Source organism: Mytilus trossulus, chromosome 6, assembly GCF_036588685.1.
Source record: "Mytilus trossulus isolate FHL-02 chromosome 6, PNRI_Mtr1.1.1.hap1, whole genome shotgun sequence".
Taxonomy (NCBI): domain Eukaryota; kingdom Metazoa; phylum Mollusca; class Bivalvia; order Mytilida; family Mytilidae; genus Mytilus; species Mytilus trossulus.
In genome coordinates this window covers 47,199,604-47,219,046 of record NC_086378.1, presented here as the reverse complement: position 1 = coordinate 47,219,046, position 19,443 = coordinate 47,199,604, and the positions used below count along the sequence as shown (strand labels likewise).

General features: G+C 30.2%; 1 long non-coding RNA gene across 1 annotated transcript; it reads left to right on the top strand.

Moving 5' to 3' along the window:
* The first annotated feature begins 9,271 nt into the window (after positions 1-9,271).
* Positions 9,272-11,958, top strand: LOC134723459 (uncharacterized). The gene is made up of 3 exons (XR_010108076.1): positions 9,272-9,351; positions 10,756-10,809; positions 11,717-11,958. It is a non-coding gene; the product is annotated as an uncharacterized LOC134723459 (long non-coding RNA).
* Positions 11,959-19,443: the final 7,485 nt, after the last annotated feature.

Sequence of the window (19,443 nt, the reverse complement as noted above, 5' to 3'; positions counted from 1 at the left end):
ATTCTAAGAGAGTTGATATAAGAGTACAAAAAAAGCCCAAAAAAATTGGGGGTCACCGACCTTTTAAGAGAGATAGATCACCAAAAGTGTGAAACCATGGCAACCAAAAATGGTAATTTTTGAAGAAAAAAAATCAACTTTTCTTCCGTTTTTTTGGCTTAACCTGAGTGTATAGAAATAAGATCTGTTTATGGTTTACAGTACACATGATTGATATGCAGGCTAACATCTAGTTTAAGGTCATTTGATAAATTCTTAAGGTCAAAGGTGAAGACTATAAGGTACATAAAAATGCTAAATTTATGCTATTTTTGAAAGTTTTGATAAAACTTTAAAAAGATCATTCGCTAAGTTGAATCTAAATTACATATTTGTATTATACTTTCCATTCTAAGAGAGTTGGACTTGAAGTACAAAAAAAAGCAAAAAAAAATAGGGGTCACCGACCTTTTAAGAGAGATAGATCACCAAAAGTGTGAAACCATGGCAACCAAATATGGTATTTTAAAAAAAAAAACTTTTCTTCCGTTTTTTTGGCTTTATCTGTATAGAAATAAAATCTGTTTATGGTTTACAGTACACATGATTGATATATAGGCTAACATCTTTTTTAAGGTCATTTGATAAATTCTTAAGGTCAAACGTGAAGACTATAAGGTACATAAAAATGCTAAATTTATGCTATTTTTGAAAGTTTTGATAGAACTTTAATAAGGTCATTCGCTAAGTTAAATCTAAATTACAGATTTGTATTATACTTTCCATTCTAAGAGAGTTGGTATTGAAGTACAGAAAAGGCAAAAAAAAATTGGGGGTCACCGACATTTTAAGAGATATAGATCACCAAAAGTGTGAAACCATTGCAACCAAAAACGGTAATTTTTTGAAGAAAAAAAAATGTTCATTCATTTTTTTGGCTTTACCTGTATAAAAATAAAATATGTTTATTGTTTGCAGTACACATGATTGATATGCAGGCCAACATCGAGTTTTATGTCATTTGATAAATTCGTAAGGTCAAAGGTTAAGGTTATAAGGTACATACAAGTGCTAAATTTATGTTATTTTTGAAAGTTTTGTTAAAACTTTAATGAGATCATTCGCTAAGTTAAACCTAAATTACAAATTTCTATTGTACTTTCCATTTTAAGAGAGTTGGTGTTGAAGTTCAGAAAAATATAGTCATTCTGTTACTGATAATAGGATAGATTTTAAAATTTACAAACAAAATATATTTTTTTTCAAGTAGTCACTGAACCATAAAAATGAGGTCAAAGACATATGACAAATGATTGAAAGAAACTTCGTAACGTGAGACATTCATATACAAAGTATGAAGCATCCAGGACTTTCACCTCCTTAAATATAAAGCTTTTCACGAGTTAGCTAACGCCGACTCCGCCAGATCCCTATCCCTATGTCAAGAGCAGGCTTGACGGAAATTATTCCTCCACTTTTCCTCCAAGTTTGAAATGAGATAACTTAAATAATGCTAACCTCATTATAGTTCAATGAAAAAATAAAATAGGTGCATAATGCATTATGTCTCCTTGAAAACTTCCTGACTTGCATGTAACACTTTTTTTTTTATTAAAGAGTTAATGCACATGGTTTAGATTAATATGTTGTTTGTGTCTGTCCCAAGTCAGGAGACATATAGTTCAGTGTTTGTGGTATGTTGCTGTATATACAATGACATGTATCTTTATTTTCATGTATTGTTCTGTACATAAATCAGGCCTCTTGTGATTATAAGTATCAATGGTCCAGGCCGAATCTTAATTCATGTATATCATATCCTATCCACATTTGTGATAGAGCATAATGCATTATAATCTTTGTTTCTACATAAAATACAAATAAACAACTTGCAGTACAGGTGACATTTATAATTATAACCATTTATTTGTGGACATACTTATGGTCCCATACATTTACAGATCCATATATAATGTAACATTTAATCCAAAACCAATTAACTAATGACATTGTTTAAAAGTATGGTTTGATTAATGACACTTATCTGATTCATATAATACGACATTTGGACTATTATACTGACTGGACTAGAAACCATTACACCAAGCAGTGTAATAAACGAAGCAACATCATGGTCATTAGAACTAGATTTTACAATATAGATCAAAATTTAAATTGACATTGTTTTTAATGTAAACTAGTGATATTGGTGGCTCTTTCTTTTAATTGTCAATAAAATAACACCACTTGTTCAATACCTTGATGGGAAAATAAACAAGATTTCATAATTTAGATTTTTTACTTTGTTTAGAAAGTATTTCTGTATCTGCGTTTGAAATTTAGCGAAGCCGTATGTAGGCTATTGAATTTATTATTATTACTATTAATAGTATTGTTTGTGTTGACTACATGTCCATGAATACAGATGTTGCATTGCATGAAATTGGTTTTCATTCGCCTTAGGAAAGTGTAGTACACAAAGTTTATTTTTTCCAGGCCTTTGGGTATAATTGTATGACTAAGTTGGATTTAATGTATATCCTTATTTAAATGTCACGAGAAAACAACAATTTTGATATTAATCATATTACCAGTACAATGATCTATATCTAACGTTTCTGTTGCAATGCAATAAAAGTTCTCTACACTGAGACCCAAAGTTGAGTGTTATAAAATTGAGTTACTTAAAGTATTGTTAGTAACTCTTGTTGTTCTATTTATGTTAAAATGACATGTTCACGGAAGGTATTGTTTTCGGCTAGGATCGTGGTTTTTCGAGTGATTCGGTCCATTTTTTTACTGCAGTTCGGGCTTTTTCGAGTGATAAGACATGCGATAAGTTCAATTAACGGATATTTCGTACTTTTAGTAATTTTTAACATTACTACCCATCTTATATTGAATACTATACATATTTTGATCAACAAAAGAAGCACAAGCTCCTTATATTTAAGCAAAAAAATCGGTGTTTGTAACTGTCCAGTTTTTTTTTTAGAGCAACTGTGAAATCGTCCGGGTTTTAAGACAAATGGTCCGTTTTTTTTTACAGAAAATATGAATAAGAAAAAAGGTATTATAGACCTTAAAAATTACTTGTTCTAGTGTTTAGCAGTGATTTAGTGAAGGTCAATATCATATATTCCAAATAAATCGTCAAAAACATATTACTACGTTGATCAAATTAAAATGAAGCTTTTTTCAATTAAATGCAAATTTTCATTTTGGAAATTACAGCGTTTTACATCTACTTTCCAGTGCTCATATAGCAATTACTTGATCACTTACAAAACGGTCTTTAGAACACAGTGCAAAGGACTATTATTCTTTTTCATGCTACTTTTAATTTTACAGTGAATGATATTTCTTGTGGTGAACCCCGGAGATTAAAAAAATGAGAAAAAAAACCCTAATAGACAGCATTGAAAATGCTATGTAATAAAAGACATTCTACAAAAAAAAGCCTGCACAGGTCCCCCAAAAAAAATTTAAAAACACACAAATACACTTGATCCAACCCATTTATTGTCATTAAAAATTAAAAATAAAATTTGAATAAAAATTCATATATGATTAACAGTGAAATGAATAGAGTATAGCTAGTTAATTGATTAGCATAAATGTGATCCTTTAGAAATGATAGATTACAAAATGTGTATATTATATGCTTTCATCAGGAACAACATTGCACTTTTTTCATAGATATTCATATTGTCCATTTCTTATATCTTTTTGAAAGAAAGTTTTCGAAGTGTTTTATTGCTGTATTACCAATTATAATATATGCGTAATCTGACCCCTCCTCGCAGTAATAGCATTTAAACATTCTTTCTATTTTTCTAAAACAATAAAAATAAAGTAAACAAAACAAAACACAAGACAGATAGTTAATAAACTATTTTGGATGCATTATACTCTTAAAAACAAACATAAATGTCTCACCGTACACAATATACGTCTCATCTGATTTGTATATGCCTATATTTGACTGTTGACACAACGAATATATACTGTACATGCAATTTAAAAGATATAAGAAACAACAATATATTCAAATGAACGATACTTGTTTATTAAATGTGTGTGTAAATGCACCATGGGCATTGAAAGTACTTGCTTTGACATTTTTATTTATAGTTTTTAAACGTAATTACACAAACACATACCATTTTTAGCTATATGAAATGTGAATAATCACCCGATAAAAAACGGACACACTCTCGTATGATTATGTGTATAAACATTGTTTTTTCTGTATTTTTTTAACAAAAGCATTGTAAGGCTTAATTGATTTTTTTTTTAACAAAAATAATGTCAGAACGATGATAACTTTTCATCTCAAATACTAACATACATTGTATAACCTTGTATATTAACCTCAATATTCTATATCAGGTCTGGTCAGAAAAGAAGTTTGTTTGTTTACATTTTTTATCACAATCACTCGACAAAAAGTGGTCACACTCGAAAAAGCCCGAACAAATCACTCGAAAAATCACGATCCTAGCCGGACACTTTACTTACCATGGTGTTACATCGTAATTTTTTTTTAAACAAATGACTCCGGTAATAAACCTTCATGTCATGCTTAAATAAACTCATCATAGCTACAAAGATAAAAAATGTTGTTTGCCAGATGTGCGTTTTGTCTACATAAGACTTATCTGTGATACAGGAATCAAAAAAGTTAAAAAGGCAAAATAGAGTACTTAGTTCAATTTGAATGATATTATAATTCACAATTACTGTAAAAAAAACAACATCTGAGAACACTAGAATATAGCAATACCGCAAAGAAATATTGAATTGAGTTTTACATAGAACTGTAACAAAAGAAAGATAAACGATAGCTTACAATAATGTAGCAGAGCAGCGGCAGTTTGTAATTATTGCAAATTACTTTATTCTTTGTTCACGCGTAATAAAATGTTGACGAATATAACATTTGCAATCAAATCAATCCTAGTTTCGTACATATATTTTCCTTACCAAATTCGTAGTATACATTTGTATGCTGTAAATACGGCTCTGTCATTGTTTATATATACTCTCCTACCAAACGGAATACAAAAGGAACATGTTAGAAAAATTTACTCATATCGTCATGTATCAGATGTCAGATCATTTAATTTCACATTCAGATATACTAATGATGTTCTTTCCATTAACAATCCAAACTTTTCTGACTAGGTTCCATAAATATATCCTCCATAACTAGAAATTAAAGAAGCACGAGACACGCCTTCTTCTGTTTCATTTTTAAACTTATACCTCGAATTTGACATAAGAGGTCAACTCAGTTCCAGAATCTATGACAAACAAGACGATTTTAATTTTGACTACTAAGACTTCATAAAACGTCAAAGTGTCTGAGCAGAAAGTTGATGAACCAGGGATGTGTCAAAGAACGTCTCGTCCTTTTTCTAAAAGAGTTCATCGAATGATACAAAAAAAAATAATTCCGTATCATTTTCACAATTAATACAACATTGTCTTGATATATAGAATACAGGTACTGACGTTGTTTATCGTCTTAAGTGCATTTAATAGTGTTCTTTTATTTGATTTTGTAAATTATTAACCTATACTGCTAAGTCAATGTTTGCTAATATCTTTTTGGCGTGGCCCGGTAATTATACATTCCGTCATTGCGTTATTGTGCTATGTCCATTTTTTTTGTATTCCTTTCTTTCATTTTTGCTTATGTGCTTTGTCTATATGCTATTTTCTTTTTCTTTTATGACATATTTGTTTGTTTTTATAGTGATTACGATTTTAAAACAATGTTGACATTTTTTTCCCATAATGTCTGTTTGTTTTGATCACATATTGTTGTCAATATAATGGAATTGTATCGACTGTCGTAAAAGTGAGAGGTTAAGCTAGCTATAAAACCAGGTTTTATCCACCATTTTCTACATAAGGAAACGCCTGTACCAAGACAGGAGTATGACAGTTGTTTTTTTATTCGTTTAATGTATTTGAGCTTTTGATATTGCCATTGAACAGAGACTTTCCGTATTGAATTTTCCTTTGAGTTTGTTACTTTTTTTGTTACTTTTTAGTATTGTGGATTCATTTATTTTCGCGGGTACCAATTTTCGTCGTTTGAGGAAAACTTACATATTCGTAGATATTTAATTTCGTGGTTTTGGCAAAGTCTACACTCATTCCTTTACAAAATTTGTATTTCGTTGAACATTTGAATTCGTGGTTCTACTGTACCCACAAAATCCACGAAAATTGGTATCCAACGAATATTAATGAATCCACAGTATTCGCGTTATTACAGATGCTTTATCTGTCTTTGAAGGTTACATTTAAGATTAACTGAATGGTTATAAATCGACTATTCGCCGATAAAGTATCTAATGCATTCTGAATAATATTTTCAAAAGCGTACACCAACACGTTTTGATTGGTTTAAGAATTCATTAACAATTAATATTCAACAAATGACGTTACAGTAATTACAATTTGATGAACAAACATTGCCGATATAGTTCTTTAAATTTCGAAATGGCGACTTGAAGAGTCTTAGCTGTCCATAAATATTCATGAACTGAATTCAAGCCTTAGGATATTGGTACTGCATGTTAAATGCAGCTGATTACATCTTGTTTCTTAGTATCACCCAGTACAAGTTTTATAAACTTAGGGACAATTAAAATCAAGTATTGGTTCAGCTAGGAGATGAATCAACGTTGAAAACATACTTTAATGAGGTTATGAAAGCAATTGCATGTCAATATATCAAGGAAACCTGAAATGTTTTTTTAAGATACAATGTGTAATTTCATAAACTGTATGAAAAATTATCCATATTTAAAGACTGGTATACTTTACGTTTTCAATATTTGCAAAGTTTTTTAACATGATTATTTTGTAAGTATTCTAAATGTTTAGAACATATTATAAATGCTTCCACGAAATGATTGAAGTTTAGTTTAAATAGACATTTTATTCTATCATCTGTTAAATATGATATGTTCACATCAGCAGTATTTACAGAATTTTGAAATTTATACCCGATAACTATTAAAAACATATCAGATTTATTAACAGCGGCTACCCATGTCTGATGTTATTTGCAGACATGACCGTTGGACATTTTGATATCAGTGTAAATCAAAAGTAACAGGTTAGCATTTAATTATATATATGTCTAAAAAGTAAAGTATATAAAATTTATACGAAGAAACACAGATCAGAAGTGGACACAAGTAAGTCAATATTTTATCAAAAATACTAGTATCTTTAAAATCAAAATATCAATTTTACAATATATTAACTCTAATTATTTCAACAAATAAACCGTAAGTCAGTTTGATAACAGTTCTATAGTTCGTTCTTATGTTGTACTGTTGTATCACTGTCCCAGGTTAGGGGAGGGTTGGGATCCCGCTAATATGTTTAACCCCGCGACATTGTTTATGTTTGTGTCTGTCCCAAGTCAGGAGCCTTTAAATCAGTGATTGTCGTTTGTTTATGTGTTACATATTTGTTTTTCGTTCATTTTTTTTTATATAAACAAGGCCGTTAGTTTTCTCGTTTAAACTGTTAAAAATACATTGTCTTATTGGGGCCTTTATAGCTGACTTTGCGGTATGGGCTTTGCTCAATGTTGAAGTCCGTACGGTGACCTATAGTTGGTCATGTTTGTGTCATTTTGGTCTCTTGTGGACAGTTGTCTCATTGGCAATCATACCACAACTTATTTTTATATAGGTAAAAACCTTGTTATTTGAGAAGAATTTAACAATTAAGAACTGGAAAAAATTGAAAAAGTCTCATATATACCATATTAGTATACATATGGAGTTTTCATTGTATAACGCAAATGTTACTACCAGTCCAAGTTGAGCTTGAATTCAGCATGATAAGTGATATAGTACTTTGACAAAATCTGTATGTGTTTTACTCTGCTAGTTATAGTATAGAAGACAATTAAATAAAGCTGAAGTCAATATAAAATTTGGTGCTGTTATAGATATAGAATCACTTATTCAGGTCCGATCGGAAAGAACATACAATAAAGTAGTACATATTTTAAACAAAATAGTTCCTACGCATAGCTGTATCTTTGTCAAAAGGTGAAATATGTGGGTAGTTTTTGTATCAAATGTAAGCTTCGAGACTTGACGATTACTGTAGAACCCTTGCTGAAATTTTCTTTTGAATAATAAAGGAATATATAAAATTATCAGTGGATGGCACATTTGTCCTGTTATTCAGATCAGAAGTACCGGTTTGTTTTTATCAAGTTTTCGGGGACCAGTACGCTCTAATATGCAATTAAAGGCATGCTTATTTTTTCAGCACAAGTCAAGAGAAGGTATAGTTTTGACATGAAATGACAGCAATTTTATTCTCAACTTATGACAAATTAGCCATAAACGCTTGAAATTGCAGAATTTAACATAGAAAGCAATGGGGCTATGAATTAGTGTTTTTTTTTACCGAAAACAAGCAAATATGTCAACATAGAAAAAACAAAATGGCATAAAGACAAAACCATAAACAAATCTGAAAGACAAGAATACAAAAAAATGACCATAGCAAAATAACACCAACATCGATATATAAGTACCGAGTTACGCCAAAAGGATGTTATCAAAAAAAATTCTAAACAGTAAAGGTTAATAAATTACAAAGACTTATAAAAGAACACTTTAACACGTTATTAAGATGATAAACAACGCCAGTACCTACGATCTATACTTCAAGACCATCATGTATTATTTGTTACGAAATATTTATCAACAAGGTCTTGATATCTGATGAAGTGTTTCCGGAAAAACGACGAGACTTTTTTTTCTTAACCCTGGTTCATCAACTTTCTGCTCAGACATCGGCTAAACAACATAAGTTATAAAAGTGCAATAACTGGTCGATGTATTATTCAAAATATCTAAGCGACATCTTGTGAAACAACTCTATACAGCAAGAAAAGGTGTTGGCGGAAAAAGAAAAAAAAATAATAATCAGAACAAAATCAAAAGGAATTTCCACAGAAAAGTAGAAAGAGCTAATAATAATACTCAGAACAAATACAATAGGTATTTCCTTAGAAAAGTGGAAAAACCTAAAAACGATATTTTTCAATACTGTAACAATGTATTATTTTCAGTGCATGTACTAATATACATAAACATACATGCATCATTTTATCATTAACACGTTAAAAATACCAGAAATAGACACAGCTGCTATCCATGTCTGATTCATTTTTTGATGCAGACATAACCGTTGGACATTTGCATATCATTATCAATCAAATGCAACAGGTTGGCAATAAAGCATGTATATGTATAAAAGAAGAAAGGCAGGTCTACCAAATGTGCATGTAGATAAACAGATCAAAAGTATTCACAAGTAAGTCAAACATTTATTAAGTTTTATACCTTTGAAATTAACATCGATTGCTCTTCGGTATCCTCATGGTTTACTGGGGTATTGTTGACTAGTCATTCCTAGACTTGTCTTTTGCGGCATTATATATTCAGCAATAGAGGAATTGATTTAAAGTCTTGAACAGTCCAGTATACGTATACGTATGATCATATTAGGGTTTGTTTTGTGAAAAAGAAGCCCGTTCTTAATTTCAAACATGGCTGTTATGCAAAAAAGTTATTAGTACAGTGTAAACTTCTCAAAGTGAGTTACATGGTATAGCTCAAATAAAGCAATATTACAAATTTCAGGAAGCTTTGATTTGTAATTTCTGAGAAAAGGATGACTAAAATTTCATAAATGGCTATTATTTTTAGAATATACAGGTTTTCATTAAACAGCAATAAGATGCACCATAAATCTGACACTACGTTCCGCTCCTCGTTATTTTTCTCCATGCTCTTTTAACGTGATTGATGTGAAGAACCTTATTAACAACATCTAAGGAATCAATAGTTGGTAAGCTGCCAGGGTAAACTGAAGCGTCTATTCTAATAACTATAATTTCTGAATTACCGCCCTTCATTCCGCAAACTTCGCAAATTTTTGTAAAGCGTGTGTACCATGACTAATACGTTTGGGACCTTTTAATCTTCCCAGACAAAATATATATAGATAGCGATATAACGGAAGGTGAAATAATGCTATAGAGGTGAAGAGTGAATAAAGGTACTATATTTCAATTGTAACTTTATATAATTAAATAAACTATAGTTAACGTTCTAAGTGGTAACTGCAAAACAATTTATCTACAGATGTAATATTTGAATTGTTTTTGTATAGCACACCACATTGACCTACTACATGACACCTTATACAACACATGGAAAAATATTTCATAGTTATTTGGACGATAGAATATTGAATTAATAATTCAGCTTGGCAAACGAATATACGGTTGCCTAAACATAGATTTAGGAAGATGTGGTGTGAGTGCCAATGAGAAAACTCGCCATCCAAATAACAATTTAAAAAGTAAACCATTATAGGTTAAAGTACTGCCATCAACACAGCGCATTGGCTCACATAGAACAACAAGCTATAAAGGGCCCCAAAATTACTAGTGTAAAACCATACTTTGTTTGAACTTTGGTGGATGGTTGTTTCATTCGCAGTCATTCCAAATCTCCTTATTTTTATATGAAATATGAATTTTATGGGCAACCCGTGATTTTTTAATTCGTTTAACTGCATACACTTTATAAAATTATTTACATTCTTTTAATTTCTCTGATATCAGGCGTAATACGCAATACAATTTAATTGAATATAATCAATCCTGGTTTTGATAGACTTTATTTATGAATACTCATAATTTACTTTTAGGAAACGAAATGAAATTCTTGGTTTTAGCAGTTGTATCAGCATTATGCTTAGCAGGTAATATACATTTGGTTGAAACGACTTGACCAAAATAAATTAAATTTGACCACCATCAACATTAGAGTAATATTAATTTTCAAATTGTATCCGTTGAAACCGCCTTTCAACCAGGATGGCTGATACATGTATGACTAAAAATAGAACATAGGGGTAAAATGTAAATTTTGTTTATTATTTTGAAAACCGTACGTTACAAAAAGAAGAAATCTGACTGTGGCATAAATGTTTCAAATGATTAGCTCTGTCACTTGATTATTTTCGTCAAACTGTCAGGCGACTTCTTAAAGGAGTAATTGCCCTTGAATCACAAGATTTACCATTATGTTTTTTTTATTTTTGCCAATTATCTGTAAAACTATGATAGATAGAAAGAAACTTTAAGTTGCACAAATGATCAGCAAGATTTACAATTATTATTATGATCGAAATCGTCAATCGACTCCTTCTTAGATTTATTACTCTTTGGTGACGGTGTTTACGATTTTTTTGTTTACATTTTTGCCTTAGAGCTTTAAATTTCGTATAGATAGATAAAACCTTAAAAAAGTATAAAAGAAAGAAAAATGATTAAGACAAGATCTACAATTACTCTTCACCACAAAATGAAAATGCCGAGGTAAAAATTAAACTGTACATCCTTGTATGATAAGAAATCTGCCTAAAATTTAAAAACTTGAAGTTGTAAGCCATGACGGGTCAAATCTTGTAACAATAATGTTTTTGAATATATCTGGTTTTATCAACTCCTTCATCAGTCATTTATGTAACGTGTTTTTCAAAGAGCAAATCATTGTTGTTGTAATAATCATGATAATAGAAACATTTATATGCGACATTTAACAAAATGAAAGTAACTGTCTGTTTTACAGGTGGGTCAATTAATCTTAAAATTAAATATTTGTAGCATATGCAGAAGATAAAACACACTCATGTTTTCCTCAATTTGAAGTTGACTTCAACTTAGATGGTTGTTACTCTGTCTGTAAATCAAAAGGTTGTATTGCTGGGAATTCCGGATGTGTCAACAACGGCCGATGTTCCTGTGATTGTCCTGAAATCGGAGGATATGGAAAGTAGCTATACAGAGCTGCAGCAGTGACGTCAATTATTAAAGATCTAATAAAACCTTAAAGATTATAATATGTGCTTTGTATTTTGTTATTTCTTATTGCACTATCATCAAGTTTAACTTTATCAGGAAATTTCGGTTTCACGTGTATGTTAAAGATTCCCATTTAACAAAATACAAAAGACATGTGCACACCTACACAGCTACTTTTTCATAGGTACTATTTCTGTACTGAAATAATGTAGTACTGGAAAATTACGTTTTATATTTAGTACTATTTCTTTACAATTATTGTAATATTTAAGTACTTGTATTTTACAGTACTTGATTAGTACTAAATATTTTGGTACAGAGATAACACCAACAGTGATAGGAATATTCCATGAAGATCATACCTTTTAAGATATTTGAATAAGAAAAACCTTCAAAATGCTGTAAATGTAACAGAAGTACCCAAAAATCTGTAGTGCCGAAATTGCAAGTACAAATAAAGTACTGTAACATACTGGTACCTACATATTACAATAATTTTAAAGTAACAAAATAGTACTGTATATTAAATGTAGATTTCCAGTACTACAGATTTTTAGTACAGAAATAGTACCTATTGAAAAGTAACTGTGTAGCTAGAAACAAGAGAAAGCTTTTAGTCGAGAAATAATAATTCACAAACCCAAAGCTTAATTGTTTTCCCCAAGATGCAAATCAAAATTTATAGAACACATTATATAATAAAAAATCAAAGCAAAATATTGAACTTAATATATTCAATTTTTAATATACATCTTCCCCTTAGTATCCCCAAGTCATTTACCAAACAGTACGAAAACTTCATGTTAAAAACTAAAAATTCTCTTCAATCACATATTTATCAATAATTTGAAGAAAAAAAATCATTTTGTGCATACTGATGTAAATATAATGTTACAATTATAATTACACTTATCGAATTTCGTATGTATTTTTCGAATAAAACCAGAATGTATTTGTGGTGTACACTTTGACAGGTACATTAGTATGACAAAGCATAACGTATACACAGAATAAAGTATCACACATATTATATTGTGAAATAAATAAGCTTTAGAAATCTCAATCATAAGGTATAAGTGGGTACATAAAAATGTATTAATGATTTTCATGAAAATTCGTCAAGTTGATCAAACATACAAGATAATTCCGATTCGTTTTTGTAAAAGATCAAATATAACAAACAAGCAAAAAACACGAACAAGATCGCTTGGTCAGTGCGGTTTTTCGATATTAATTATACTGCGTCATCTTTTAATTCCATTCGATAACTATTAAGATGTCTTTTTTTAGGAACATCTTTCATATAAGTATCAATAGTTCATAGCAAATACATTGTTTTCCTTACAGATAAAACAATGTTAATCGCTTGCAATCTTTTTGGAATATTTCAATTATTTCCTTTGATTGGCATCTAAAACTCAGACACAATCATCGTGACATTTTGGAATTTTAATTGATGTACATGTTTGTACATTTTGTTTATACGACCAGGTTCTATGCACAAAGATGGCATGAAATAGTTACAATTACAAGTTATAAACAATGATTAAATACTTCAATGAAATTGAAATGTAAAAACAAACCAATTATGAAATAGTTTTTTTGTATTAAAAAAAATATGCCATTACGGACTCCCTGCAATATAACATATATCAAACATATAAATTCGTTTGTTTCACATTGTTGACAACTTGTGAAAAAGACACATTTGGCAAAACCAAAAAAAAAACAGAAATGTTTATCAGTAATGCGCATATACGAAAGACAGAAATTGTGAAAATTAATTTTTAACATTATTAATTCAGTTGTATATTGATATTCTATTTTTTCTACCGTATTTGAGACAACATATACAATATAGTGATTTAGACATATAAACCACATGTACAATGGTTTTGTTTTGGAAATTTGTTACACTTTATATTTTACTTAATCCATTAAGTGGTTAACTTAACAAAGAGAAATAAAAGGTTTTGAATTATTAACCCAACATTTTATAAAATGGATACTAGTCAGAATTCGTAAATATCATTCGTTAACAAACATGAAAATTGAAACAAAATATGTTGACTTGAAAAAATGGAATTTTAAGAATTGTTTTCCTGCTAATATTTATAAGTAAAGCGGACAAAAGAGTTAATTGATTACATCTACGATCCATAACGACTTATATGGTTTTCTAATTGCATAAGGAAACACTATATACTAGTTAGATAATAAAATCGAGGGTATAATAGCACCAGGGATGGGGCTACCCAATGGCATTGGTACTAAATACAAAAAATGTCTTACAAGCCGTTATTTATATCGAAGGAGTGTACATGCATTACTTCTTTCAGGAGGTTTCGATGATCAGCCTTAGTTTTTCTTTACTTGATAATTATCATTAATAAAATCAACAGTAGTATACCGTTGTTCATATGCAAGGTTTTTTTTTTAAATTATGAACCAAATATGGTCTATAACTACAACGAATGAAGTAAACTTGCTTGTCTGCCTCATATTTCTTTGGTAAATTTATATAGCAGTCAAAACGTTTACTTTCAGTTAAATTTTGTACAGAAAAATAGTAAAAAAACAGAGAGACACTATATTATACCTTCTGCAAAAATTAAATTATTTGTTGAAGCTGAAGACCAGACCTATGTATGCAATTTGAAGACTGCTGCAGACCTAGTAGTGCCTATTGAAAAGTCTTCTCCAGACCAGACCTTTGATACAACCTAACTGTGTTTGAAAAAAGAGATTATTTGGGATATGAACACACATTTTGCCTAGCGACATCCATGGACGGACTGTGCAGAGAGTCGTTTCAAGGATTATCACATCATGCATCGTATGAAACGTCATCATTACCTCGTGAACCAGATACGAATGCGTATTTAAGCATCCCACAATGCCAAACAAAACTCTCTCTTAATAATTTTTTCTACCGGACTACACATGACCAAGTGACCATATTTCTATTCCCCTTAGTAGCGGAACTGTATCTCATATTGTTCTTGTGGTATCTAATTACCAAGTGAGATATAGATTCTATTAGATGACAGTCCACGATTGTAACAGGATGCTATTAAGAAGTCTCTCAAAAGAAGCTTACATATCTCGTCATTCCCAGGGTCACCTGGATTGGTTTAGCAAAGTGATTTGTATTAATGACGAATTGGGACTGAACCTGTATATAATTCATATCTTCGTGAAATGACGAACAGGTATATATATGGTTTAGGGATGGAGATCTTGACCATTTACAAGATATTTGAACAAATTCAAATGACATGGGGTGGGGATGACCCCGCTGTATATTATTTTAAATCATCTTGGTATGACAAGCCAGAATATATATGATTTAGGGGTGGAGAACTCGACCATTTGCAGGACATTAAAAAGGTGGGTGTATCGGAACCTCTTGGGACTGACCCTATATAGTATTCAAATCTTTTGAGATATGACAAACAGAAATATATATGGTTTAGGGGTGGGGATCTCGACCATTAACAAGATATTTGAACATATTCAAATGACAGGGGTTACCATGTATATCATTTAAATTACCTTGGCATGACAAACCAGCATATATATGGTTTAGGGGTTTGGATCTTGACCACTTACAAGTCAATTAATGAAATTGATATGATTGAATTTGTCGGATAAGTAAAATATTGTCTATTAAAACTTCCAAATCCTTTCGCAGCAGGTACTAAAATCTAATTGTAATATTGTATCCATCTGTCATTAGTTGAATAAATTGTATGTTCTATTCGATACAGTAATCCAACTTACTATTTTCTAAATGTGATATACCTATTAGACTTAAACAAGTTTGTACTAGCATGAGCAACACGACGGTGAAATATATGGAGCAGAAGTTGCTTACCCTTCTGGAGCACCTAAAATCATCCCCAGTTTAAAATCTAAAATCGGCGAAGATCAATTTTATAACTGGTGTTCATTTTTATTGATTAATAAATATAATTAATCTTAATTTATTGTCGGTATAATTTTTTTTGGCATTGCCCAAGTCATGTCTTCATTGACTGTCCATGACGTTAAAATATTTAATTTCTGTGATGTGTTAAGTTGATTTTAGTCTTCTATGCATGATTTATTATTATTAATTGTGTTTGACTTTTAACTAGCTGTCAGTAACTGCGAGTACTCTCAAACGTACTTTCATGTTAATTTGACCTGTTGATACTATTTGTAATGCTATTTTGTTATTTAATGTTTACTTATTAAGGGTTTTATTTCGTCTATATACCAGCTTTGATAAGTGATTGGTATTACTATAAATTGTCACGTCTTCGTGCTATGAACATCAAAATTATTTATTTTGTTAAAATATTTCTTTTCTCCATTTAAAATGTATGATATTACTGTAAATTGCGGATTTTTGTTCAATGTTGTTGTTGTTTTTCTGAATTTGTTTAACATTTCACAGCGGTATAATACTGTTACTTTAATTATTCATCTTTTTTTTTATTGATTTTGTATTGACATTGTATCATAGATCAAACTTATTCGTTCAGTGAATGTTCACTTGTGTTAATATGTCTTTTAATTGAATTAAGCCATTTCAATATAAATGCTAATATTAACTAAAAAAGGAGAAAACTGGGAATTAATAATTTTATTTCTTGAACTTCCTGACTTATGTGGCGTAGTTTAAGTCTTTTTGCATACTGAAATTAATCTCATTTTTGTCTTGTTCGTTAACCATCAATTAACGCGATTTAAAGCACATCGACGACTTTCGGTGTAGCTATTAACCAATGAAAAATGAGTGATAGCCATGCAACTTTAAAATTAGATCTTGTGAATTTTTTTAACCGTATTTTAAATAATAAAAGTAAATCAAACAATTATAGAACATTTTTATGATTTTGTTTCTAAAAATACTTTCAACAAACATATGAAACTGACATGCTCGATATTGTATTGTTTTGTAACACTTAGTGATTGTTAAATACGTAGTTAAACTCCAGGTAATTAAAAATTAGCATTATGTAATTCTAATCTTTTGATGTTCATTTGAAGTGAAATCTAGGCGTCACGATTCACTGGCATTTCAGGTGTGAACAACATTTCGTATGAATGGTAAACGGGAGTCAGTCATAGTTTTAGACACAGAAATGTAGAAAAAAGATTCAAAACTAATTAACGGGAATTATAAGGTCGCAAAATAACTGGATAGCTGTTGTATATTTTTATATTTTGCATAAGATCACTTTTAAACATGTTAAATGAATTATGACTTCTGATTACTTTTGTAACGATAAAATACTGAATTATTTTAAATTGATTTAATTTATAAATAAAAATAGCCTTCTAAAGTGTATGAATTACAAATTGTACTATTTTAAATTAGAATCGGCAATCTTAAATATATCAAACAGATCATTAACACTTGCAATTATATAATTCAGTCCATCCAAAGCGATCCTTATTTACCTATTTTAGGAATTAATGTTAACATCAAAATATTTTAAATCTCACAACGCATGTTTTAAAAAATTGACAGGAAATTAAAATGAATTAAAGGATCTTCTTGGAATGGAATCAAAAAATTACGAATAGATATTCTTTTCAAATGTGAAAAACATCAACAAAATGTATACATAATCGGCAATGTCCTTATTAAAAAAGTCTTCATCTTACAACGTATACGTTTTCTTTTGACCGACGATGTTTAAAAAAAAATAGAACGAATTTAATGTCATTTTTCCCTATTTTTGAAAGTAATTATAAGTCTGTTTTAACTGGCAAGAATATCCCTAAAGTGGGCAAGCAGTTTATTCTTTAAATTGCTGTCATTGAATATCAAGAACGAAAATAAAACCTAAATTGATTTGCAACTTTCATACTCTATAGTGTTCCTGGAAAATATTCACATCCCTAGGGGATTATAAGTGTACGTCCAGTTACGTATAACTTACATTCATGTCGGAACAATTGTGATGATAACGAATTTCTTCCCTTATGTATCCCTAATTGATATAAAATCTGTGATTTTACTATGTCCATATCTTCGATGAGACAAAGCAAGTTATATATCCACCTGTATTGAAATCAAATTGACTCTCTTCTTCTTCTTTTTTTGGTATATAATAGTCTATCGACATTCGATGATAACATACTGATGGCATACGTGAACTCTTTTTCTTATGTTCAATGTATACATGTATATATTTTAATTTGCTCTATAGTTTCGTAATTTATTATCCAGCCGTATAAACGAATGGTCGACAAGTGCGTACATTTTTAGAGTCAATATTTCTGGAATATTCAAATCTGTCCTTCGCTATTGACATGATTGACAACCAGTATATATAACATTTTACCAAATTACCCTTGGAAAAATATGTATATATTTTTATATCATCAAATCAGTTTTTTGTTTTTGGTATTATTTACATTTTTATAAATATTATTCTTAACATCAGAAATGTTATTTATAAACAAGCGTATGAGTTTAGTAATGACTAGTCTTATACTTTATTATATCACTTTCTGACACGCCAGACAGAGATGTATATTATACACCTAATAGTTCAAAATGGAAAGTAATAAGTTATCGGCCGTGTACACTGATCAATACCCTCAGAAGTGAATCGATGCATGAACTTGCAAACCCGACAGGAAATCGCTTGAATACCTAAATGTTTCACCTCAAACCCCTCACAATACCTTTGGAAGTAATACATTTAGCCATGCGGGTGATCAGTCGAGAGAACATCCGAATTTATTTGAATAAAATTTATTACATAAAAGAATTGTCAACAAATTAGATTTTCGAAAAAAATTCAAGTTTCACGGAACACTTATTTATGATTTGAACTTTGACTTTTTAACTAATTCCAATTTTAACAGTTTGAAAATAACAGACCATGGTTATTTTAAAAAAAATAAGAAAATTGTCCGTATCAAGTTAGTTAACTAGTCGTATAAAACAACCGTCAGATTGACAAGATATCGACACACAATTACGACTACATCAGGTTACTGTAGTGTTGGTCCTTAGATATATTGTGGTTTCAAATTGGAAAAGATGACAAAATGGCCGAACGCAGAGAATTGATAATCTGAATTTAAAATCGATGGTGATCTCTTTTCTAGCAGAATAAAACTTTAATATCTGTGAATTTGAGCATTTTTATACAGAATGGACATAATTTCATTTTTTTTTATTTTTTGCGAAGTTTCCCTTTAAAACGTTTAAACCCGCTGCAATTGTTTGCATCTGTCCTAAGTAAGGAAGCTGAGGTTCAGTAGTTGTCGTTTGTTGATGTGGTTCATACGTGTTTCTCGTTCTCTTTTCTATATAGATTATACCGTTGGTTTTCCTGTTTGAATGGTTTTACACTGTCTAGTTATATTTCGGGCCCTTTATAACTTCCTGTTCGGTGTGAGCAAAGGTCTGTGTGTAAGACCGTACTATAATGGTTTACTTTTATAAATTGCGACTTGGATGGAGAGTTGTCTCATTGGCACTCATACCACATCTTCTAATAGATATAGGAAAATGTGGT